This window comes from Notamacropus eugenii, chromosome X, assembly GCF_028372415.1.
Source record: "Notamacropus eugenii isolate mMacEug1 chromosome X, mMacEug1.pri_v2, whole genome shotgun sequence".
Lineage (NCBI taxonomy): Eukaryota > Metazoa > Chordata > Mammalia > Diprotodontia > Macropodidae > Notamacropus > Notamacropus eugenii.
The window spans coordinates 64990231-65015491 of record NC_092879.1 but is presented as its reverse complement, the minus strand read 5'-3'; the positions used below and the strand labels follow the sequence as shown (position 1 = coordinate 65015491).

The window sequence follows — 25261 nt, the reverse complement described above, 5'->3', positions numbered from 1 at the left end:
ACGGACCTCAGTGCCCTCCAAGGAACAGTACAGGAACCAACCAAGGGAGCAACAACCACAGCAGGAGGTCTTTCAAAAGTGTCTAGTGAAGGACAGATGGGGAGACACGGACAGATGGGGACACTAACAAATGGGCACACATAGATGGGGAGACTCGGACAAATGGGGACACAAAGACAGAGAGGTGGGAATACAAGGACAGAGAGAGACACAGGCATATGGGCACACACAAACAGATGGGGAGACATGGACAGATGAGGACACAAGCACAGGTGGGGAAACATGGAGAGACTGATGGCAGACACGCAGACTGATGGGAGTACATGGACAGATACATGGGGACACAAGGACTGATGGGAACAAGGCTCCATACCCCCCATGCCACCTGGCTATCTGTTGTGTAAGGGAAAGAGAGCAGGCGCTTATTCTACCACCTCAGCTGGTCCTCACCACAACCCTGGGAGGTACATTCATTATCTCCAGTTTGCAGATGGTGAACTTGAGGCAGTTTTTAAACAATGATCTGACTAGGGTCACAGAGCTCTGCATTATCTGAGGCAGAACCTGAACTCCAATCTTCTTGATCCCAGGGCTGGCTCCCTATCTACTGTGTCTGCTAGCTAAAGCCAATATGTCCACGTAGAGCAACATGCAAGACACATACAAAGTAGATGGGAGGTTCCTTTGGAAGGAGAGGTCCTAGTGGCCCGGAAACTGGCCAAGGCCCTGTATAGAAGGGGATGCTTGAAATGATCCTGAGAGAACCCGGGAATGCTGAGAAGTGAAGGAGGAACAGGAAAGCACTTTTGGGCCTGGGGGCAGTTGGTATAGACCTAGAGATAGGAGATGATTTGAATTGAGAAGCTCCTTGCACTCGTTTAATCCAGTTGAATCCATGATGTTTTGGACCAAGACAGCAAAGATGTATTGGAAACTTAGTCTGGGTTTCTGCAGCAGTGTTCTGCCTCCTCCAAATTGGGCACTCCACTGGTCTATCTAGGAATGAGTATTGAGGGAACGGGAGATTCAGAAGAGGTCTCATGGAAAGTGAACTTTTATCTTCCTGCTTAGTGATTTACCTGACTGAAGGAAGCTTCTGCTTCCTGACTGAAGCCACGGATGATTTTCCTGCAGACAAAGGAATAGGTCTGCCTTAGGCATTAGAAAGTCATCTCTAGCCTTACTCCTAGAGAAGGGAACTGAACACTTTCTGCTCTATCACTAGTGGCGCTCCTTTTGCCTGCTGCCGGGAGTTTCCTTCACATTTTGTTTGCTACTTATCTTACTCCACTTTCTAACAATATTAATTACATCCCGCCATTTGCAGTGACTTCCTTTTAAACTTTCAGCTTTCTTGGCATAGCTGTCAAGCCTGGAGTTTCTTTGCCATGGAATTCTACGTTCCATGGAATGGTATATCGAATGACAAGTTTCCAGCAGATCCATTGAAATTAGCAGCCCATGCATCTTGTCCCCATTAAATCATGAAAAGAGAGATAAAATTGGGAAACAGTGACATAATTCAACACGGAGAACAGGTTTTCTCGAGATCCAGTTTCATCCCCGTAATAAAACATCACCGTTTTCAACTTTGTGCTTTGTTCTCCTAGGTCACCATCTTAAAATGAGTCAAGTGCAACTGAGGGCAAAAGGGTCATTTTGGCATAGATGGTGTATTTTGTTTTCTTTCAAATACATGCTCTAAGAAAAGACAATAGGAACATGGGCTGGTTGATAGAGGGGTCAGGCTGGCAATCAGAAAAGTGACTTCAGCTCTGGTTGGGAAGTCCCACCTGGAACAGCCAAGTCTCTCACCAAGAACCTCCCGAAGTCCTGTGAAGTGAGGTTCATCTGTGGAGTAAGTTTTCATCCTGAGAGTTCTCCACATCAGTGACATCACAGATCCAAAGGAGAAAAAGACAAAAAAAGCACTATCCAAGAAACACTCACCTTGAAGGCTTAGTATGCTGCTCTCAGTAAACTAATTCATGATTGTGGTGTTCCTTTTTGGTCAGTAGAAGGGAGAGCAGAGGTGGATTTCCACTGCTGTGAAAATCAGTACTCTGGTGCACAGTGACATGGACTCATAGGTCTTTAAAGGACTGGTAGACCCTGGCAGGGGTGGAGAGAGGGGGCAGAAGGGACGATGGATAAGAATGCTTCTGGTGGGCGTTCTACAGGGGCATGCACATCCACACCATAATAACATCTGTGACTGGAAGTGAACGTGAAAGCAGCACTAAGGAAATCTGTCTTTATGACCTCATTTACCTTGCAACACTCTTTCCTAGGGCAGCATCATTCTGACGCATTTCAGGACATCCATTACATATGCTGGAGAAAAAGAAAATACATCTTTATTTCAACATAATTAGTCCCCCTTGTAAGCCTATATATGTTTTGCATTGAAGGATATTTTTCTGAAAGTGTTCTGAGTCTTCACCAAGCTGCCAGAGGGGTCCAGGATACTCAAAGCAAGCTTAAGAGGACCACCCCTCCATGGAAGGAATCAGCATTTGTGTATTGCTGGAGAGGCGGTCATATTGATGGGAACTTGTTCTACTTTCAGTGTTCTTTTGGGAAGGAATAGAAAAGGTTTTTCCCTGATTCACATTAACATGAGAGCCAACACAATCCTGGAGGCAATTTTATTTTAGGGGCTATACATATAGTCATATCGTGTCATGCAGGGAACACTCTAGAGATGTCCAGGGGAGTTCCATGACTTCTCTCCCAGTTTTGCAAACAGTCTGCATGTCTAATGGGCTCCAAGTGAAACAGAATTAGACAGGTGCAGGGGCATTCCGAGGCCATTTCAGTCCAACTCCTGGACAAGGACCTCCCTTGCAGGAAACCAGCAAGAATTCAGCTGGTCTTTGCTGCCCAAGTTCCTCGGCCTGGGGATCCATTTTGTCTTGAGACGATTCATTCCACTTTGGGATATTTCTGATTATTAGCATGTGTTTCCTAAGTGAAGCTTCAAGTTCTACCTTCTTTCCAAACTCCCTTGGGAATTTCAGATGTGTCAAGAAATTTAGGTGGTTGTTCTGTTGGACCCTCCTCAATCTGGCTCCAATTAATTTTTGGTAATTTAAATACTGTTGAATGATTTTGAAAAAGAAAATGTGCACAGGGAGAAAAGCAGGACAGGGATGGATCTGAAAGCTGCTATGGAATCCTGCTGTAAAAGGCACTTCTGTCCCTTCTGGGAGAGGTTAGGGAAAGCTTGCATTACCATGTCAGTGGTGTTCCATGCCTCCCTGGTCACTTGTCTTTCTCTCTTCTCTGGTCCCATTTCCTGACCAACTTGAGTTCACTTCTTCATTGTGTTTGGAACTGAAAGACCCAGAAGGCCCATCCTGCCTGTGCCTGTTTCCTCTGGCCTGTCCCCAGCGGGTTGCTGAGTAAGCTATCTTCTTTGGGGCCCAGGGCTAGCTCCGATGTAAAATGAGGGGATTACACTGGGTGGACCTGCTCAAGTCCCCTCCAGGTTGACAACTGATCCTGTTCCTTATCCTACACCTGAGCCTCAAGCTCAAGCTGATTGAATGAAGTTCACTTCCACTTTCCAGGGAAATGGCTAAGTCATTTGCAGTTTTCAAGGTCTGGGCAATGTGTCTTAGAATGTTAACCATGGGGGAGGCATATACAATGTCTCAGAAGTTTTAGGTGTTCTATAATCTCATGCTGAGGAGTTTCAGCAGTCAAAATGTCTATTAATGTGAGAAGTATGTCGGTGATGATCATTGGGAAAGGAGAGGGTGAAGAGTGGGAAAGCTGAGACTAACCTATTTGATTGTTTTCCACTGGATCCCATTACTGACAGTAATTACCAGTCAGTAAAGAGAAAATATTTCACCATGCATGGAATGAATCTACTCTGAGAGGAGGGAACAGAGGGGTCATTGGGAAGGGGGAGGATCCCCAGGGGTTGCATGCACGTTTGAAATAAGGAGGGTGAGAATAGGTATGTCGGGACAGAGGACACACACACACACGCGCACACACACACACACACACACCCCAAAGACAGGTATAACAGAACTTTTTTCTTATTTCATTAGCTTTAATTTATTCGTTGTTCTAGGAAGGATAAGTTAACAGATGGGACTTTCCATAGACAGACCGAACACGTAATCGTCTTCCTCCTCCTTGTCCTCCAATTTTTCCTCCCCCTCCTTAGTGTCCTCCTCAACCATCTCCAACTTCTTTTCCTCGCTCTCCACCTTCTTTGTTGTTGGGGCTGTTTTCTTCTGGCTGTCAGAGCTGGGCATGCATTTAGATGGAGGTGGCAAAATCCTGGTCCTCAGGTTCTCGACGCCAGGTACCTTGAGAATCACGGTCATCTCCCCATACTCCTTGTCAAGATGTTTGAAGACAGTAGACCTGCAAACCTCATCCACTCTGTCTTGGTCCTCATCTAAATAGTAATTCAGCAAAGTTACCATCGCCACATATTCGCTGCTGCTTTGAAAACTGGGGAAGCATATACAGCTCTGTTCCAGGCACTTGCAGGCAGCAGGGAAATCCAGGTCACACAGGTAGGCTAGACATTGTGCCAGGGCTGTCTGGTGGCACATGGAGGAGCTCTCTACCTCCATATACAAGTGTTTCTCCTGGCCGAGGGAGAACGCAGCGTCCCTGTAGCGCTTGTGCCTCACTAGCACCTTGGAGGCTCGGCCAGTGAATTCCAGGGCCAGCGAGAAGCAGTTCTCCCCCTCAAATAGCTGGGATGCCTGCTGGTAGAGACACACCACCTGGTGCGGAATGTGGCTCTCCAGCAGCTGTCTGAAGCGCCTCAAGGTCCAGGCTGCGGTGTCTGCTTCTCCACACTCCAGGTACCAGGAGACAGCCTGCTTCACGGCCTGGGCGGCATTCTCCAGGTGGTTGGACTTGCTCAGGTACAGGCCAGCTTGCTCATAGGCCATTGCGGCACACAGGGGCGCTCTGTTTCTCTCGTGGGACTCAGCTTCCTTGAGGAAGGCTTCTGCAGCCTCCTCCAGCCTCTTGGCCCTGAGGAAGGCTAAGGCGGCCTGCTCATACTCGCTCGCAGCCTTCCCGTAGTTGGGCTTCCATCTCAACAGTCCAATGCACTTGTATTGGGTGGCCTGGGCCATATGCCCCAAGGCCTCCCTGGTTTTTTGTTCTTCCATGTCCCGTGGCTGCCAGCTGTAAGGGAGGAGGACCTGGGTCAACACGGAACTGCCTGGAGACAGAGAGAGGGAAAGCCACAGCTCACCCCAGCAACAGAACCCAACAGAGAGAGGGAATGAGCATTGTGGGGGGGAGGGGTTCAAATGGAACACCCCATTGATTGCATAAGCATCTCGACAGAGGTCCCTGGAGTCAGAGCCATAGTGGAAGTGGGGCTGGGGAGATAGGGACTCCTGGGTCCTTGGAGAGCGAGAAGAACATCTCGCAAGCAATCTATCCAGGCAAGGAGGTGGCCAAACCAACAAGGAGGGAGTCTGGACAGCATTCAGCACTGGGTAGCCAAAGACCTGGGCCAGACTGGGGTGACAGAGAAGGGCCAATGGAGAGGCAGAGGGGAACACAGGGTGGGGGAGGGGAGGAAGGGGATCCTTCCAGGGAGAGCCACAGGGCTCAGACCTAGTAACTAACTCATCACACCCCTCTGGGATGCTGAGAACGTGCCAAAGAACTGGAGGGGTGGGAACCTTTGGAACAGCAAAAAGGTTGCTGGGAACCACAAAGGACCCCAGGGGAGGGCGGCTGCTGGGCAAGCTGTTAGCCTGGCCATGGCTTAGCATCTATCTCTTGATTCCTCTCTGCAGTCTTTATAAGTGGCTTTTAAATTTCAGGGGAAGTTTTTCATCCTAATTGCTGAAAGAAAAGAGAGGAAAAAAAAGACATGACTCAAGGGTGTGCTTTGCAAGGGAGGGAAACCCCACAATGTCCATGGAAAAAGCATCCCAGTCACAGGATCACAGGTTTGGAGCTGGGAAGGGACATCACACTCCATTAAACTCAACAGAGGAGGAAATGGAGACAGAGAGGTTAAAGGCCTTGCCCAGGGTGACACAGCTACTAGGGGAGGCTCAATTCAATCCAAGGTCCCCTGACTCCCCCAGTCCACAGTTGTGTCCTCCACACTATGCTCCCTCAGATGACATATAATGATTTTAAGAAAACAAACCTTTCTGTAGGAGGTTTATCCAAAAACTTTCAAAGTTTTTTTTGCTAAGGCCTACCAGATCCCACTGAGAAAAACCAGAAAGTTGGTTCAGAATCTTCAGAGTTTCTTTGGATGGGATCTAAGCTGAGTTTCAGGCAAAGGACTCAGAGACCATGAGCAAGAGGAGCTGATTATTGGATGGAGAGAGTCTAACTGAGTCAGAATTCTGTGTAGGAATTGAAAGTTGGGGAAAAAATCTGAAAGGTATCATGCAAGTTGTATCACCTCTGTCAGAAATGCTTGGCTGGGTCAATGCAAGCCTTGAAGGAAGAAGGAAGCTTTCAGACCATATTGGTCAAACCTAAAGGGTGGGCAAAGGGTGACAGGACTTACAAAGAACTGCCCAGTAAGGCAGAAGCCCTGAAGGAAAATAGTGGTGCTTTAGGCTGGAAAGATAATGTAATGGCAGGTTACAGAGGTTTCAACTGCAAAGTTCAGCATTTGTATCCTGTACTGCAGGCTCTAGGGAGGCACCCCAGAAATCTTTCCACAGCCTGTCTGTTGGCCCTGAACTTTCCCCCTCATATCTGTAAATATTTGTTCTTGTGACCATCCATACTTCATCAGTCTTGACTGACAACAGGATCTCAACCAGAATCCTATTAATCAGTTGCCTGGAGCAAATGAGTCAAAGAGAGTAAGAAGGAAACCCATGCACAAGCATTCATCGAACCAGTTCCTTGGACTTTAGAAGTAACCCTAGAAACATCTCCACTGATTAGACATGGTCTCAGGCAATCCTTCAGTCTAGAGGGAAAGCAGGAGGTGGACCTGAAGCTCGTGAAAAGGAGACCCCAGCATAGACGACAGTAATCTTACATAAAATTGCATCCATGGGCCAGGCATTCACAGCAGGGGGGGCAATGTTGGATGCTGGGTCAGAATCCTTCATTTGGATCCACCAACAGTGACCAGACCTGATAAAGTAGAATGGTAGAACACCCCAGTTAGAAGAAGGCCAGAATTTTCCCAAAGTATGCCCCTGATCAAGAATAGGTAATGGAAAGGGAGAATTTGCCCAGAACTCAATCACTAACAGCTGAAATGTGGGTGAGAATGGCCTCTAGGAGACACCCCAGAACTCTATACACAGACTGCCTTTTAGCCATGGACAGTTCCAGTGCAGATATGGAAAGCAGCAGAGGGGTCTGAATGACCTGAAATCCAGACCAGACAAACAGCAGAGGAACCTGCAACACAAAAGGTAAGAGGAAAGTAATGATTCACAGCAGGGAGTCAAAGCCCAGGGTCCAACAGCAACTCATTGTAGTCATCCATGAACAAAGGTGATCTGTCTAAGTCTTGTTTTGAATTGCCTTACTATTACTATCCTTTTGTCAGCAGTGGTAAATTTGAATGTAACATAATCATGCCTTGGTTTCTGTCCCTTCAGGTTTTACAATTTTCATTCACCTTCCAAAGGTGGGGAAGCCACAGCTGTTGTTCTTCTGAGCTCGTAATTTCCATAGGAACAGCACAGTCCACGACTTCCATGCTCTCCTTTTAAATGTGTACGTGACTTTCCCACTTACCCGTGCTGACTACCGGCACAATTGTCATAGATTTGGAGAGAGAAGGTACCTTAAAACTCATCTAGTTCTTAAAGTCGCGTTTGTGCCATCACCTTCCCAATAGAAAATCAGCTTATTACCTTATCCTAGCAGAGCAAAAGCTGGAGGCAGCACAGCTCCCTCACTTGCAAATATGTATTTCCAAACACTAAGCAATCAAAAGTACAGCTTGATTGATTGACTGACAAGAGTATACCCCATTGCTGAGTGTCACGCATGAAGAAAGTTAAAGGCATGTCAGATTTTAAAGTTGGTATTACCATTTATGGTGAAAAAAAGTCAGTGTCACCACTGTTGGGTTTCAAAACCCATAGGACTAATTTTGGTTAAAAAAGGCAATTTACCATTTTTATTCAAACTAGGACAGTACAACCATATTTGGTAAAAATGCCTCTACTGTGAGCAGTTGTTGAGATGTCAAGCATTGTTGGGTCAATGGGAGTGTCACCCCTACTGTGGGTATAAATAGAGGGCCAGAGCTCCGTGGAAAGCCTAAATCTGGGCCAACAAGTCTAAGAGGGAGGATATCAACTTCCCTCCCCTGGGAAAGTGAGTGATAACCCAAGAGTCCCGACCTAACTGCAAGTTGAGGCTCAAGGTTGTGTACTGGTCATTCTAGGTATTCTGAGTTAAAATCTCAGTCCCTCTACAAAGATTTTCACATTGGAACTCAAGGTAGTTTACTGCTCTTTCTAGACTGTTGAGTAAAAATCTCAGTCCTTCTATCTACAAAGGTTTTCAAGTTGGAACTCAAGGTGGTTTACTGCTCATTCCAGATATTCTGAGGGAAAATCTCAGTCCCTCTACAAAGATTTTCAAAAACAAGGCTTGGCTTCCAGACTCGTAGAAGCATGACATTCTCCAGTCAGGTAAGCACCCTTGGCTCATTGATCCTCACCCCCAAACGTTAAGATCTTAAGGTCATGCGGACGTATCCTACACGTTCAAAATGACGATAAAAGTAGACACGTACGGAGTAAGCAAGTTCCAACTTAATGTAGTTTCTTACTCTTCATGAATTGAACTTGTAACATGGTGTTTTTGATGGAGGAACGTATAGTAACCTCCAGCTTTGGAGAGCCTCACATTTCCAGGGGTCAGGAGGTATTTTTTAATCTATTCATTTTGCAGCAACAGCAGCAGCAGCAGTAGCACCACCAAGTCTATCTAACCAAGATCCTTGTAAGACAAGATCTTCCTCAGTGTCAGGTTCCTGTCAGACAATGTCACTGTCCTGGGGCTGCAGGTGTGCTCTGGATTCCAGCATGCAAGACAGCATGGCACCAGTGAAGAATATCATCCTGCAGCCTGTTTCCAGCCACTTAAGGACACCTCTGTGATATGACGCTGATCATCCTAGATGCGCTCTGCATCTTCTACATCGTGCACTCAGTCTTCTATCTTTTCTTGGCTTTCCTCTGTGTTGGTCACTAAATAAAGTGATTGATTACGAACAACTCGAGATTTCTCGTGTCTTTAATAATCTTCATTTGTCGGTGCAACTGAACTATCTAAAATGCTGAATTAACTGGCATTGTATATGTGTAACTCTAGACTCATTCACAGTAAAATTCAGAATAAAACACTGATAATGCCCTCTGGGCTTCACTTAATTGGGACTAGAAATCGAGGCACAACATAGACAAATGGACAAAATTATCTCTGCAGGGAAAATGGTCTATTTGTAACTGTCAATACCCAATGATAGTTAATAAAAATCAGACCTCATGTCACAAAAGGATGGATAAGAGATGTCATTCTAAGCAACAAGATGGTTTAAAACTCAGTCAGGATTTACTAGAAATCACAACACTTTAGGAAAAATATTGATGAGAAGCCACATTACTTTGTACATCAAGGGCAAGTAACGACGGATTATGCCCCCAACTTTTGCCACAGCAAAAATCAGTTGACAGAAATAAAGAATTTCAAGGAAATAAAGAATGCCCTGTTCTACAAGATTCTCAAGAGCTGGAGGGTGTGGCAGCACGTAGTGGAAGGTCCAAGTGGTGCCAGGAGGTATGTGTCAGGTACCTTTACTTACAGAACAGCCAAACTAAGGACAGCAGGCTGGCCACTAGTTTGTTTGTCCACCACAAATAAATATTGGATACAGGGAAGGAACGTAGGTTCATTACAGGACTGTCTTGGAAAAAGTGCATAATTCAGAAAACTCAGGCAAGATAATAGAAGAATCTGGGATATACTAATGTTGATATACAGTGCTCTCAGCACAGAAGTTCCCTTCATAACTGCACATGCCATCCCCTATCTGTGAGTTTTAATGAGTCCCTACAGCACAAAGCTTACCTTGCCGAGGGTAAAGGTTCTTCATATCTTACCTCTGATGCCTCCATGCTATTTCTGTCATCTTTGATTCTCTGTGTCCCAGACAACATCCTAGGATTTACCAAGCTAATTTGCACACTCCAGCTTCTGAACATGGAGAGTATCACAGGGAATACTGGCACATATGCACCATGAAAAAGTGGGCAAAGTTTGGCAGCCAAGGTCAGACCCATCCCCAAGCCAGTGCAGCTACAATTTCTCATGCTGAGGAAAAGATATCTTTGTCACACTGATCATTAAAATTAAGCATTTCTGTGGTACTGAGAGTGCTGAATTTCATTAGGAAACATTTCTCAAGAGGTAAGACTAGAGAGAACAACTCAAAAGAATTTCACAACAAATAATCTAAGGAAAACTCTTGAGGACTACTTCTCTGTCTCTCCCCCCAAACAAGCTCTGTGAAATCTTGGGGCCATGTCATGTGATGTCATTCTATAGCATGATCTGACTATATATGGATGTTCCAGAGACGTAGAAGACTATCAAGATGGTAAAACAGGTTCTTCTTCATTTGCTGAACTGAGGCTGGCAGAAGTATGACAGACTGGCTTTCTTCTTCCTCGTGCTGCCTTCACACCCAGCGTTCAGAAGCTTTCTTACATCCCCTAGGGGTAAATGACACTGGTCTACTCAGTGATGCTCACGAGCATGTCCTGGATTCTACTACAGGGGGAATCTCTGCCCAGGGTGGATAGCTACAGCCATCTCCAGGAAGTTCTGTGTCCTGGGGACACTAGTGCTAGGCAGGATGGAGATGGAAAAGTCACCATTAGCCTTGGAGGGTTCCACACTCACCTGCAGCCTGCCCTGCTCCTCTTTCTGGAGGCCATGGACAGTTCCACTGCAGACATGGAAAGCAACAGAGAGGCCTGATTGGTCTGAAATCCAGACTCAGGCAAAAGAGAAGAGGAAACTGCAGCACAAAAGGTTAAGAGAGAATTCAGCATTCACAGCAGGGGGTCTCAAACCAAGTTCTACCAGCAAAACACTGTAGCGATCCAAAAGGCGCTGACTGAAGAGACAAAAGCCCATGCTTCAAGAGGGACCCAAGTACTTGGCCAGAGTTCCCCAAATGAACTCCTCAGCAGCAAGGACAAGAATGGTCCAAAACAAACCCAACCCAGGAACAAATGGGTTAACACAAAAGGAGCATAGAGAGATAGATGGAGGGACACTGATGTTATGTCTTCAGCTACAGGTGGAATACAGAGGAAGTGTTCTTCTCAAGTGAATGGAAGCAACGATCCTCAGTGCCCCTTATGGGGGACCCAGGAACCTTGCAAGGTACCAGGTGTCTCAGCAGGGGCCCTCCAAACTTCTTTGTGGAGAGAACCCCACAGAAAGTAATCTGGGCACATGGTAGTTTCTGAGAAAACCTCCTAGGCTGCAGGGAGCATCTGTGGATGGGCCAAATGCCAACAAATTTTGTGGTAGAGCAAAAGAGGATGAATATGAAAAAAGCCCTCAACTTAGATCTGGCTGTCACCGTGGGATCACAGCACACACTACTGAACAGATTCCCTCATATCTGCAAAAAGTTGTTCTTGTGACCTTCAATACTCCTGCAGTCCTGACAAACAATAGGATCTCAACCAGAATCCCATTAATCAGCTGCCTAGTGAAAATGAGTCAAAGAGAGCAACAGGAAAGCCCAAGCAGAAGCATTCAGTGAACCAGCAACTTGGACTGCAGAATGAACCAAGAAGGATTTAAAATGAATACACATGGTCCAAAGGCAATCCATCAGTCTAGAGGAAAAGCAGCAAGTCACCTCATAGCTCCTGAAATGGAGACCCTGGTATAGAGGAAGATAATCTTATAGAAAGTCCAATGCCTGGGCCAGGCCTTAACAGCAGACGGGGCTAGGGTGTGATATGGGCTAGAATCCTTAAGTTGGCCCTACCAAGAATTTGTAGAACACATAAAACAGATTAATGGAAATCCACAGGTGGAGGTAGGCTAGAATTTCCCTGAAGTATGTCCAGGGTCAAGAAAAGGGAACAGGTTGTACAAATCCACACAGAATGATATCTCTCACAGTGGGGCTAAGGGTGAACTCTAGGAGATACCCCAGAAATCTTTCCTCAGACTGCTTGTTGTCCCTGCACAGTTCCAGTGTAGACACTGCAAGGAGTGTAGGGTCCAGAATGGCCTGAAATCCAGATCCAGGAAACAGAAGAGGAAACTGCAGGACAAAAGGTCAGAAGAAATTAAGGATTCATAGCAGGGGTTCCTAACCTAGATTCCAGGATCACCCCACTGTAGTGATCTGTGAACACTAACTGGAGAGTAGACCGTACAAGAAGGACCCGAGTACTTGGCCAAAATCCCCCACATGAACTTCCCAGGGAAAAAGAGAAGAATGGTTAAAAAATACAAATCCAATCCAAGAACACATTGGTCTAAAAAGTGAGCCCAGATAGACCTTCATTGGAGGAACACTGATGTTATGTCACAGTCTATAGGTGGACCACAGAGGAAGTGTTCAGGCGAGCTGAACATAAGTATTGGGCCTGAGTGTCCAGTAAATTGTCCAATGTGCCAGCAGGCACAGCAGGAGGCCTTGAGGGAACACCACAGAAATTGATCCAAGCACATTGTGGTGACTGGGATAATCTCTTCAGGTAGAGGGAGTATTGGTGGAAGGGCCCATTCGCAGCTCGGAATGCCATAGAGAGCCAGATTATGAAAATGAAACAAAGCCCTCAATTTAGAGCGAGTCATCACAGCAGGGGACCCTGCCATGGACCACGGAACATATTCTGTCACATCGATGGAAAGATGTCCTGGTGACCTTTAATATTCCCCCAGTTCTTACCGACAATAGCATCCCAAACCAGAATCCCCTTAATCCCAGTGAGAAGTTTCAGAACATTCAACCAGAAAGTCCACGTGTACAGAGAGAAGAGCAGGACAGGGATGGGTCTGAAAGATGCTAGATTCCTCCTGCACAAGGCACTTCTGTCCCCTCTGGGCGAGGTTAGGCAAAGCTTACATTACCATGTCAGTGGTGTTCCATGCCTCCCTGGTCACATGTCTTTCTCTCATGTCTGCTCCCATTTCCTCACCACCTTGGTTTCACTTCTTCATTGTATTTGGAATCAGAAGACCCAGAGGGCCCATCCTGCCTGTCCCTGTTCCCTGTGGCCTGTCCCCAGTGGGTTCCTGTGCAAGTTAACTTCTTTGGGCCCCAGAACTACCTCTTATGTATAATGAAGGGATTAGACTGGGTGGACCTACTCAAGTCCCATCCAGGTTGACAACTGACCCTGTTCCTTATCCTACACCTTAGCCTCTAGCTCAAACTGATTGAAAGAAGTTCATTTGAGTTTTCCAGGGAAAAGGCTAATTCATTTGCAGACTTCAAGGTCTGGGCACTAGGTCTTAAAATGGTAAGCACAGGGGAGGCATGAACAAAATCTAAGAATTTTTAGGTGTTCTATAATCTGACCCTGAGGACTTTTGGCAGTTAAAAAGTCTATAAATATAAGAAGTAGTTCTTGACGATAATTGGGAAAGGTTGGGGGGGTGGGTCTGGCAAAGCAGAGAGTAACCTCGTTGATAATTTTCTCCTGGAACCCATGCCCTGAGCCAGGAATTACCAGTCAGTAAAGGGAAAATATTTCACCTTGGAAGGAAGGTATATCTACTCTGGGAGGATGGCCCATAGGGGTCATTGGGAATGGGGAGGAATGCAAAGGCCTCCATTCAAATTTGAAATAAAAAGGGTGAGAAAAGGTATGATGGGAGAAAGCACACCCACACACACACAGATACAAGACTGGTATAACAGAACGTTTATTTTTTTAACTAATTAGCTTTAATTAAATCATTGTTTTAGGAAGCAGAGGTTAGCAGATGGTACATTCCATGGAGAGAGAGATCCTATGTTCCTCTTCTTCCTCTTTCTCTTCCAATTTCTCCTCCTCCTCCTTAATGTCCTCCTCCAGGTTCTCCACATTCTTCTCCTCCACCCCCTCCTCCTTATTTGTTGTTGAGGTTGCTTGCTTTTCGATGTTGGAAGGGGACATGCATGTGGATGAAGGTGGCAAAAGACTGGTCTTCAGGTTCTCGACGCCAGGTACCTTCAGGAATGTGGTCATCTTCCTGTATTCCTTGTCCAGGTGTTTGAAGACAGGAAACCTGCAGACCCAGTTCACTCCTTCTTGGTCCTTGTCTTCGTAGCAATTCAGCAAAGTTACCATCGCCATGAACTCAGCAGTGCTTGTGAAATTGGGAAAATATATACAGCTATCTTCCAGGCAGGTGGAGGCAGCAGCGAAATCCAGGTCACACAGGTGGGATAGGCACTGCGCCAGGGCTCTCCAGTGGCACACAGGGAAGCCCTTTGCCTTGACATACAAGCGCTTCTCCTGGCCGAGGGAGATAGCAGCGTCCCCGTAGCGCTTGTGCCTCACCAGCACCTTGGAGGCTCGGCCAGTGAAGTCCAGGACCTTCAGGAAGCGGGACTCCTCCTCAAATAACTGGGATGCCCTCTGGTAGAGGCACACCACCTGGTGAGGGATCTGGCTCTCCAGTAGCTCACTGGAGCTTCTCAAGATCCAGGCTGCGATGTTTGCCTCTCCACACTGCAGGTACCAGGAGACAGCCTGTTTGAGAGCCTGGGCCATCTCCTGCAGGTGGTTGGACTTGCTCAGGTACAGGCCAGCTTGCTCATAGGCCATTGCCGCACAGAGGGGCGCTCTGTTTTTCTCATGGGACTCAGCTTCCTTGAGGAAGGCTTCTGCAGCCTCCTCCAGCCTCTTGGCCCTGAGGAAGGCTAAGGTGGCCTGCTTATACTTGCTGGCAGCCTTCCCGTAGTTGGGCTTCCTTCTCCACAGCCCAATGCGCATGTATCGGGTGGCCTGGGCCATATGCCCCAAGGCCTCCCTGGTTTCTTGTTCTTCCATGTCCCGCGGCTGCCAGCTGCAGGGGAGGAGGACCTGGGCCAACAGGGAACTGCCTGGAGAGAGAGAGAGGGAAAGCCACAGCTCACCCCAGCAACAGAACCCAACAGAGTGAGGAGATGAGCATTGTGGGGGGGGGGGGGAGGGGTTCAAATGGAACACCCCATTGATTGCATAAGCATCCCGACAGAGGTCCCTGGAGTCAGAGCTATAGTGGAAGTGGGGCTGGGGATATAGGGTTTCCTGGGTCCTTGCAGAGCAAGAAGGACATCTCGCAAGCAATCTATCCAGGCAAGGAGGTGACCAAACCAACAAGGAGGGAGTCTGGACAGCATTCAGCACTGGGTAGCCAAAGACCTGGGCCAGACTGGGGCCACGGAGAAGGGCCAATGGAGAGGCAGAGGGGAACACAGGGTGGGGGAAGGAAGGAAGGGGATCACTCCGAGGGAGAGCCACAGTGCTCAGGCCTGGTAAGTAACATATCACACCCCTCTGGGATGCTGAGATCATGCCAAAGAACTGGAGGGGAGGGGATCCTTTGGAAGAGCAAAGAGGTTGCTGGGAACCACAAAGGACCCCGGGAGAGCGCAGGTGCTGGGCAAACTTTTAGCCAGGCCAAGGGTTACCATTCATCCCTCAATTCATTTCTCTAGTCTTTATAAGTGGATTTTAAATTTCAGGGGAATTTTTTAATCCTAATTGCTGAAAGAAAAGAGAGACAAAAATAAAACATAATTCAACGGTGTGCTTTATGGGGGAGGGAAACCCTGACATTTCCTATGGAAACAACGTCACAGTCATAGGATCACAGGTGTGAAGTCAGGAAGGGACATCACAGTCCATGAAATTCAACAAAGGAGGAAACAGAGGCACAGAGGTTACATAACTTGCCCAGTGAGACACAGCTACTATGGGAGGCTCAATTCAAACCCAGGTCCTCTGACTTCCCAAGTCCCGAACTTGGCCCACTACAGGATACTGCCTATAATGATATATAATGATTTTTAATAAAAGAAACTTTTCTGTAGGAGGTTTATCCAATAACTTTCAAACTTCTATTTGGTTCAGACCTACCAGATCCCATTGAGAAAAACCAGAAAGATGGTTCACAATCTGCAAAGCTTCTTTGTCTGGGATCTAAGCTGAGATCCAGGGAAAGGACTCAGAGAGCCATGAGCAGGAGGAACTGATTATTGGAGAAAGAGTGTCTAACTGAGTCAGATTTTTGTTTGGGGGCTGGAAGGTGGGGAAAGATTGGGAAAGGTAAGTGGTCAATGCAAGTGGTAGCAGCTTGGCCAGAAAGGCTCAGCTGGGTCAACCCAGAGAGCTTTAAGATGCAGGGACACTGGTACTCTGCCCCTGCCTCGAGAGGGAACACACACTAAGGGTCATGCTGAAAGGATCACAAGCAATGGGTCTCAGTGCCCTGAGAGGGAAAATACAGAAACCATCCAAGGTAGAAGCAACCATAGCTAGAGCTCTACCAAGAGCCTCTAGGAAGGAACAGATGGGGACACATAAACAGACAGAGAGGGGACACACAGACCGATGGAGACACAGGGACAGACAGAGTGGAACATAGCACAGACAGGAGACACAAAGACATATGGGGACACAGGGAGAGATGGGGAAACGTGAACAGACAGATGGAGCACAAGGACAGAGAGATGGGCATGCATGGACAGACAGATGAGGATGCAAAGATTGGTGGGGAAACATGGACAGACAGGTGGGGGATACACCAAGAGAAAAGGAAACACGGACAGACACATGGGGACACAGAGACTGATGGGGACACAAGGATGAGCAGATGGGGACACACAGACAATTGAGGACAGACTGATTGGGGAACAAAGATAGGGAAACAGTGACAAACAGATGGGGACACATTCACAGACTGATGGAGACACTTGGAAAAACAGATGGGGACACACAGATAGATGGGGACACAAGAAGAGATATGAGAGACATGACAGATAGGGACACAGAGCTAGATGGGACACACGGAGAGACAAATGAGGACACAGAGACAGATGGAAACAAGCAGACAGACACTTGAGGGACACACAGACAGGCAGATGGGGATACAAAATCAAGACGTTGGGGACACACAGAGGGGAACACTGGGACAGAGAGGAGACACGGACAGATGGGTCTCAACAGATGAGGATGCACGGATAAGCAGATGGGGACACACAGAGAGATAGGAGATACACAGACGGATTGATGGGGACACCCAGAAAGAAGGGGACTAGTGGAACAGATGGGGACACACAGAAAGATACATCATGCTGGAGGGAAAGCAAGAAGAGGACCAGAAGCTCCTGAAATGGGGACACCAGGATAGAGAAAGAGAATCTCCCACAAAATTTCATACGTGACAACATCCTTCACAGCAGGGGGACATACAATACACTCTTGGCCACATTCCCTCACAACCATCCACCAACAGTGTGCAAAACTTAGAAAGTGCAATGGAGGAAAAGCACAGCCAGTACGAGGCTCAAGCATCCAAAAAGTGTGTCCCTGGTCAAGGAAGGGAATGGACAGCCCCAATCCAGCCAGGATTCAATCATTCACAGTAGGGAATCTGTCGGTGTGCTCTGGCGAACAAAGCAGAAATCTATCCACAGACAGTGTGTATGTCGAGCACAATGGCACAGAGTACATAGAAAGGACAGAGGCACCAACAAGGGCTGAAATGTAGGCCCAGGCAGAGAGGAGAGGAATCTTCCCCAAAGTCTCATCCCCATCTAGGTTCTTTACTACTCCTTCCAAACTTTCTGAGTGAAAATCTCAGTCCCTCTACAAAGATTGTGAACACAGAGCATGTCACAGTTTACTGACATATATGTACCCGTCAATCCTTGGGCAAAGATTGGAAAACCAAATTCAGACCCATCCCCAAGCCAGTGCAGCTACAAATTCTCATGCCTAGCAGACTGGATGTTTGTCACGCGGCTCATTCACATTAAGCATTTCTTTGGAAGTGAGAGTCCTGGAACACGAAGCAGATCACCTGAAATCTATCAGAGATGTTCTCTTGACCTTGAATATTCCCTGAATCCTGACTGACAAGAGGATCTCAACCAGGATCCCCTTAGTCAGCTGCCCAGCACAAAAGAGTCAGAGAAGTCACCAAGAAAGCCCTTACTGAAGCACTCATTGAGCCAGTTACTTGGGCTTCAGAAGTCACCCTAGGAACCTCTCCATTGACTACATTGGTCCCAAGGCAATCCTTCACTCTACAAGGAAAGCAGGAAGAGGAACAGAAGCATCTGACATGGAGACCCAGGAAGAGAGAAAGGGAATCTTGCACAAAATCCAATCCATACTGCCGGCCTTCACCACAGCGATTGCCCATGGAATCTAGGCCATATTCCCTAACCTGGATCCACCAACAGCTTAAAGACCTGCCATTGCAGAATCGAGGAAAAAACAAAGCTAGAATGAAGCCAGGATACCCCCCAAGGATGCCCCTGGTTAGGAAGAGGGTTTGAATGGCCAGAATCCCCCCAGAATTCTGTCACTCAAGATGGGTGGTTGAGGCTGGGCTACAGCAGGCACTAAAGAAATCACACAGAGAGACAGACAGACAGATGGAGACACAGAGAGTAGCCAAAGGCAATGGTGAGGGAACCCCAAAGAAATGGATCCAGGGACATTCTGGGTACTGAGAATAGCCTCCTGGATGCGTTGGTGCATCGGTGTGGGGGCAAATTCCCTGCTAAGTGTGCCATACCACAAAGAGAAGGTTTGGGAAAGAAAGCCCCAGACTTGGAGACGCTGGCACAGCAGGGGTCCTGGCAAGGTCCACAGACCAGACCCCCTCAGATCTGTCAAAAGAAGTGCTTCTAACCTTTTATATTCCCTCAGTCATGACTGACAATGGCATCTCAAACAGAATCCCCTCAACCAACTGCCCAGAGAATGAGTCAGAAAGCAACAAGGAAGCCCATGCTGAAGCAGTCAGCAATCCAGCTTCTTGGGCTTTACATGTGACCCTAGAAAGGACCCCACTGAGTACATGTGGTACCAAGGCAATCCTTCAGGCTTGAGGGAAAGCAGGACATGGACAAGAAGCACCTGAAATGGAAACCCAGGGAAAGAGAAAGGGGATCTTCCACAAAATCCCAATCAAAACACAGGCCTTTACCCCGGGGCGGGGGTCTACATCACACTCTGGTTCACATTCCTTCACATTCCTTAGCCAACACGGTGCAAATTGCAGAAAGTCCAATGGAAGCAAAGCAAAGCCACTCCTAAGCCAACGTACACCCAAAGCGTACTCCTGCTCAAGGAAGGGAATGGACAGCCCAAATCCAGCCAGAATTCAGTCGTTCACAGTAGGGAGCCTGTGGGTGTGCTCTGGCAAACGTATCAGAAATCTGTCCACAGGCTGTATGTCTGCCAAAGACAATAGCACAGTGTACATATAAAGGACAGAGGCACCAGAAGGGGCCAACATCAAGACCCAGGCAGACAGTAAAGAATCTTCCCCAAAATCCCATCCAGGGGCCAGGCCCTCACACAGTGGCTCCTTGTTTGCACTCTGGTCTACATTCCATAAAGGGGATCCACCAGCTGTATGCAGCCCTGATAAAGAACAGTGGTGCAAAAGCACAGCAGGAACTAGGCCAAAATTCCCCCAAAGCATGCCCCTGGTCAGGAAAAGAGAATGCACAGCCAGGGTCCACCCTGAATTCAGTCTTTCAGTGGGGGCAGAGGATGACCTGTATCAGACAATCAAGAAATCTATCCACAGACTGCCTATGGGCCCAGGAGGGTTCCAGTGTATACATGAAAATGACCAGAGTACCTACAATGGTCTGAAATCGAGACTCAGGACATAGGATAGGAATGTGCACAAAAATACCGTAATATCTAGGGAATGATTCACAGCATAAGGTCCCAACTGTGGTGCCTGTATCAACTGCTAAAGTGATATCTCGAGAGTAGATAGCCTGTTTTTTCAAGAACGACCCCAGGACGTCGGCCACAATCCCCCAAATGAAATCCTCAGGGAAAGAGGAGAAGAATGTGCAAGAAAAAAATTCAACCCTATGAGGTTGCTTACAACAAGTTGCTTCAAAGAAATAGGCCCAGAGAGCTTTTGGATGCAGGGACAATGGTGCTCTGCCTCAGCCTCGAGAGGGAACACAGGCAAAGGGTCATGCTGAAACGAACACAAGCAATGGGACTCAGTGCCCTGAGAGGGAAAATACAAGAACCATTCTAGGTGCCAGCAACCATAGTAGACGTCTACCAAAAGCCTCTAGTGAGGGACAGATGGGGACACACAAACAGACAGAGAGGGAACACACAGACCTATGGGGACACATGGACACACAGAGTAGAGCACATGGACAGATGGGAGATACAAAGACAGATGGGGAAACTCAGACAGGCAGATGGGGGCACAGGGACAGGTGGGGAAACATGGACGGATAGATGGGGGACACACAGACAGAGCAGACACGCAGACAATACTGAGACGTATGGGGAAACACAGAGAGATGCGAACACAGAGAATGAACGGGGCACAGAGACAGATCAAAAAGGACAGAAGCGCAGATGGTGACACAGGCACAGAAAGATAGGGACACATGGGAAGAGAGAGTAGAACACATGGATAGATAGGAGACACACAGACTCACGGGGACACAAAAACACACATATGGGGACACATAGACAGATGGCGACACATGGACAGGCAGATGGGGATACACGGACAGACAGACGAGGAGACATGGACAGGTGGGGAAACATGGACAGACAGATGGGGTACACATGGACAGATGACCAAACACGGTAGAGATGGAAAAACACGGACAGATGCATGGAGACACATGGACAGATGAGGATGTATGCACAGCTGGGGAAACATGGAGAGAAAGAACAGGGATATACAGACTGAGAAGTGATACAAAGACAGACAGGAGCCACATGAAGAGATGGGAACACTCATAGTGATAGAAACACACAGACAGACACATGGGGACAAACATACAGAGAGATGGGGACACGGACAGGTGGGGACACAAGGACAGAACAATGGAGATTCATGGACAGACAGATCAGAATTCAAGCACTGGTGGGGAAACATGGACACACAGGCGGGGCATAGACCAACGGAAGGGGAAACACAGACAGACATATGGGGGCACACAGACACATGGGGACACACGGATGGACAGAATGGGAAACAGATTGAGAAACAATGACAGCCACATGGGGACACATACGCAGACTGATGGAGACACTCAGAAAAACAGATGGGGACACACACATGGATGGGGCACACGGAGAGACAAAAGGGGACACAGAGACAGATGGAACACACAGACAGACACGTGGGGACACACAAACAGCCAGATGGGGACACAAAATGAGGACACTGGGGACACACAGAGGGTAAGACAAGTACAGAGAGGAGACACACAGACAGATGGACACTACAACCATTGATCCAAGAACATGGTGGTTACTGGGAAAATGTCCTGATGATTCTGAAACAAAACCCAGAACTTTTAGACCACAGGCACAGCAGGGGGCCCTTCCAAGGACCAGAACAGAGCCCCTCAAACCTGTCAAAAGAAGTTCTTGGGACCTTCAACATTTCCTCAACCATGACGGATATTAGGATCTCAACTAAATCACCTAAATCAGTTGCTCAGTGAGAAAGACTGTCAGAAAGCACAACAAGAGAGTCCATGCAGAGGAAGTCAGTATGCCAGCTACTTGGGCCTTACCAATGATCCTAGAGATGTCTCCACTTATTACACTTGATCCCAAGGCCATCCTTCAGTCTACAGGGAAAGTGGAAAGTGGAGCAAAAATGCAGCCCGAACATTGCCAAAATACGTGAAGAGTGTCGCCCTGGTGAACAAAAGTGAATAGTCAGCCAGTATCCACCCAGAAATCAGTCACTCACAGTAGGTACTGAGGATGGGTTTTAGCAGACACTACGGAAATCTATCTACAGAATGTCGATCGACCCAAGAAGGTTCCAGTATATACATGGAAATGACCAAAGTACCTACAGTGGTCTGAAATGAAGACCCAGGACACAGAAGGGGCATCTGCACAAATAAATCTAAGACCTACGGAACGATTCACAGCATAGGATCCCAACTGAGGTGCCAGTAGCAACACACTAAAATGACCCATGAACAGTTACTAAAGAGGAAACAGCCCCTTTATCAAGAGGGACCCCAGGAACTAGGCCACAATCCCCCAAATGAACTCTACAGGGAAAGAGGAGAAGAACATGCAAAAAAAAAAACCCAAAACAAAACAAAACTCAATCTGGTAACAAATTGCTTAAAAGAAATAGGCCCAGACAAATTTTGGATGCAGGGACCCTGGCCCTATCCCTCAGCCTAGAGAGAGCACAGACATGCTGAAAGAAACACAAGCAATGGCCCTCAGTGACCTCCAAGGAAAAGTACAGGAACCAACCAAGGGAGCAACAACCACAGCAGGAGGTCTTTCAAAAGTGTCTAGTGAAGGACATATGGGGACACATGGACAGATGGGCACACATAGACAGAGAGATGGGGACACAAGCACAGAGAGAGAAACAGGCATATGGGTACACACAAACCAATGGGGAGACAAGGACAGATGAGGATACAAGCACAGGTGGGGAAACATGGAGAGACTGATGGCAGACACGCAGACTGATGGAAATACATGCACAGATACATGGGGACACAGGGACTGATGCGGACAGGGCTCTATCCCTTCCATGCGACCTTGCTGCCTGTTGTATAAGGGGAAGAGATCAGACATTTATTCTTCCACCTCAACTGGTCCTCACAACAACCCTGGGAGGTGCATTCATTATCTTCAATTTGCAGATGGTGAACTTGAGGCAGTTTTTAAACAATGATCTGACTAGGGTCACAGAGCTCTGCATTATCTGAGACAGAACCTGAACTCCAATCTTCTTGATCCCAGGGCTGGCTCCCTATCTACTGTGTCTGCTAGCTAAAGCCAATATGTCCATGTAGAGCAACATGCAAGACACATACAAAGTAGATGGGAGGTTCCTTTGGAAGGAGAGGTCCTAGTGGCCCGGAAACTGGCCAAGGCCCTGTATAGAAGGGGATGCTTGAAATGATCCTGAGAGAACCCGGGAATGCTGAGAAGTGAAGGAGGAACAGGAAAGCACTTTTGGGCCTGGGGGCAGTTGGTATAGACCTAGAGATAGGAGATGATTTGAATTGAGAAGCTCCTTGCACTCGTTTAATCCAGTTGAATCCATGATGTTTTGGACCAAGACAGCAAAGATGTATTGGAAACTTAGTCTGGGTTTCTGCAGCAGTGTTCTGCCTCCTCCAAATTGGGCACTCCACTGGTCTATCTAGGAATGAGTATTGAGGGAACTGGAGATTCAGAAGAGGTCTCATGGAAAGTGAGCTTTTATGTTCCTGCTTAGTGATTTACCTGACTGAAGGAAGCTTCTGCTTCCTGACTGAAGCCACGGATGATTTTCCTGCAGACAAAGGAATAGGTCTGCCTTAGGGATTAGAAAGTCATCTCTAGCCTTACTCCTAGAGAAGGGAACTGAGCACTTTCTGCTCTATCACTAGTGGCGCTCCTTTTGCCTGCTGCCGGGAGTTTCCTTCACATTTTGTTTGCTACTTATCTTACTCCACTTTCTGACAATATTAATTACCTCCCGCCATTTGCAGTGACTTCCTTTTAAACTTTCAGCTTTCTTGGCATAGCTGTCAAGCCTGGAGTTTCTTTGCCATGGAATTCTACATTCCATGGAATGGTATATCAAATGACATGTTTCCAGCAGATCCATTGAAAGTAGCAGCCCATGCATCTTGTCCCCATTAAATCATGAAAAGAGAGACAAAATTGGGAAACAGTGACATAATTCAACACGGAGAACAGGTTTTCTCGAGATCCAGTTTCATCCCTGTAATAAAACATCACTGTCTTCGACTTTGTGCTTTGTTCTCCTAGGTCACCATCTTAAAATGAGTCAAGTGCAACTGAGGGCAAAAGGGTCATTTTGGCATAGATGGTGTATTTTGTTTTCTTTGAAATACATGCTCTAAGGAAAAGACAATAGGAACATGAAGTGGTCAGTACAGGGGTCAGGCTGGCAATCAGAAAAGTGACTTCAGGTCTGGTTGGGAAGTACCACCTGGAACAGCCAAGTCTCTCACCAGGAAGCTCCCCAAGTCCTGCTGAGTGAGGCTCATCTGTGGAGTAAGTTTTCATTCTGAGAGTTCTCCACTTCATTGACATGACAGATCCAAAGCAGAAAAAGAAAAAAAAAAAAAGCACTGTCCAAGAAACACTCACCTTGAAGGCTTAGTATGCTGTTCTAAGTAAACTAATTCATAATTGCAGTATTTCTTTTTGGCAAGTAGAAGGGAGAGCAGAGGTGGATTTCCACTGCTGTGAAAATAAATACTCTGCTCTGTGCACAGTGACGTGGACTCATAGGTCTTAAAAGCACTGGTAGACCCTGGCAGGGCTGGAGAGAGGGGACAGAAGGGACGATGGATAAGAATGCTTCTGGTGGACATTCTACAAAGGCATGCACATCCACACCATAAGAGCATCTGTGACTGGAAGTGAACATGAAAGCAGCACTAAGGAAATATGTCTTTATGACCTCATTTACCTTGCAACACTCTTTCCTAGGGCAGCATCATTCTGACGCATTTCAGGACATCCATTACATATGCTGGAGAAAAAGAAAATACATCTTTATTTCAACATAATTAGTCCCCCTTGTAAGCCTATATATGTTTTGCATTGAAGGATATTTTTCTGAAAGTGTTCTGAGTCTTCACCAAGCTGCCAGAGGGGTCCAGGATACTCAAAGCAAGTTTAAGAGGACCACCCCTCCATGGAAGGAATCAGCATTTGTGTATTGCTGGAGAGGCGGTCATATTGATGGGAGCTCGTTCTACTTTCAGTGTTCTTTTGGGAAGGAATAGAAAAGGTTTTTCCCTGATTCACATTAACATGAGAGCCAACACAACCCTGGAGGCAATTTTCTTTTAGGGGCTCTACATATAATCATATTGTGTCATGCAGGGAACACTCTAGAAATGTCCAGGAGAGTTCCGTCAGTTGTTTCCCAGTTTTGCAAACAGTCTGCATGTTTAATGGGTTACAAGTGGGAACAGAATTAGAAAGGTGGAGGAGAATTCTGAGACCATTTCAGTCCAACTCCTGGACAAGGACCTCCATTGCAGGAAACC

The 25261-nt window shown here is 47.1% G+C and overlaps 1 long non-coding RNA gene and 1 pseudogene across 2 annotated transcripts; one reads left to right on the top strand and one right to left on the bottom strand.

Moving 5' to 3' along the window:
• Window positions 1–4097: 4097 nt before the first annotated feature.
• LOC140516336 (gamma-soluble NSF attachment protein pseudogene) lies at window positions 4098–5153 on the bottom strand (annotated as a pseudogene).
• A 2856-nt stretch (window positions 5154–8009) lies between these two features.
• Window positions 8010–9224, top strand: LOC140515352 (uncharacterized). 2 transcript variants are annotated; one of them, XR_011970987.1, is made up of 3 exons: window positions 8255–8442; window positions 8544–8636; window positions 8899–9224. It is a non-coding gene; the product is annotated as an uncharacterized lncRNA (long non-coding RNA). The 2 variants fall into 2 exon arrangements; XR_011970986.1 differs by having other exon boundaries at window positions 8010–8636.
• The last annotated feature ends 16037 nt before the right edge of the window (window positions 9225–25261 follow it).